Source organism: Geospiza fortis, unplaced genomic scaffold (assembly GCF_000277835.1).
Source record: "Geospiza fortis unplaced genomic scaffold, GeoFor_1.0 scaffold176, whole genome shotgun sequence".
Classification (NCBI taxonomy): domain Eukaryota; kingdom Metazoa; phylum Chordata; class Aves; order Passeriformes; family Thraupidae; genus Geospiza; species Geospiza fortis.
In genome coordinates this window covers 206,303-207,572 of record NW_005054514.1, presented here as the reverse complement: position 1 = coordinate 207,572, position 1,270 = coordinate 206,303, and positions in this window count along the sequence as shown.

Here is a 1,270-nt window from a genome sequence, read left to right as displayed (position 1 = left end):
AATAATTTCGATGTCATTTCGTAATTGGACAGTTTATTCTTAAAAGGCCTCGGGGAGAGAGAGAGAGAGACAGGGCTCCATTTTTACCTTGTTAGAGACAAGTGCTGCAGAACTCAGGGTTTGTGGGACTGTAATTTAGATAAGAACTAATAAACATCTGAGTCCCAACAAGAAAAACCGTCCTGATTGAATCCTGACCTTGGCAGAGAAAAGAAGCAAAAGAATCAACAGGAAGGGCCTTAAATCTCATCCCATTCCCCTCCATGGGCAGAGACACCTCCCACTGTCCCAGGGCGCTCCAGGCCCTGGGCGCTTGCAGGGATCAGGGGCAGCCCTGTGCTGTTCACAGGGGTCCCAGGACGAGGTGAGAGATGAGAATCTTGACTCCATGATTCAGAAGGCTGGTTTATTATTTTATGATGTATATTATATTAAAAGAAAATGATATATTAAAACTCTACTAAAAGAACAGAAGAAAGGATTTCATCAGAAGGCTTGCAAGGAATAGAAATGAATGATAATAAAATCTTGTGACTGACCAGAGAGTCCGAGACAGCTGGACTGTGATTGACCATTGATTAAAAACAACGACATGAGACCAATCAAAGATGCACCTGTTGCATTCCACAGCAGCAGATAATTATTGTTTCATTTAATTTCTGAGGCCTCTCAGCTTCTCAGGAGAAAAATCCTAGCAAAAAGCTTTTTTCATAAAACATGTCCGTGACACAGCTCCTGTGGGAAAGCTGTGCCAGGGCCTGTTTGGATTTTTTAAGTTTTTTAAGCTTTTTGATGTTTACATTCTTGTAACAAGCTTTTTTACACGCTTTATGTAAATAACTTATTGTTTTGTATTTTTTTACAGAGGAGGAGGAGAAATTTGATAGACTGTTAGTTTAGTGACATTGGAGAGGTGTGGCACTGTCACCCTCCAATCTCCTGTTACTTTTAGAAATTTATACATGTTAGAATCAAAAATTAAAAATACTCTTTTTACCTTGAAAGAGCTGCGTGTGCACATCGTGTTGTGTCCCATTACTACCAGGGCCCATCAATCAGAGATAAAGGAGAGCACAGGGCAGAGATCAGGACCCAGCCCTCGCTCTGGACCGTTGTCTCCCACGTGGGAGTGTCCCTTGTCACTGTCACTGCAGTTCCAACTGCGTCTTTATTACCTGCTAATTAGGGCTAGACAGGAAATGCTGGTTCCTCATAATCCCATGTTCCACAAACCCTCCCTACAACAGCCGTTGGATTACGTTTGGGAAAC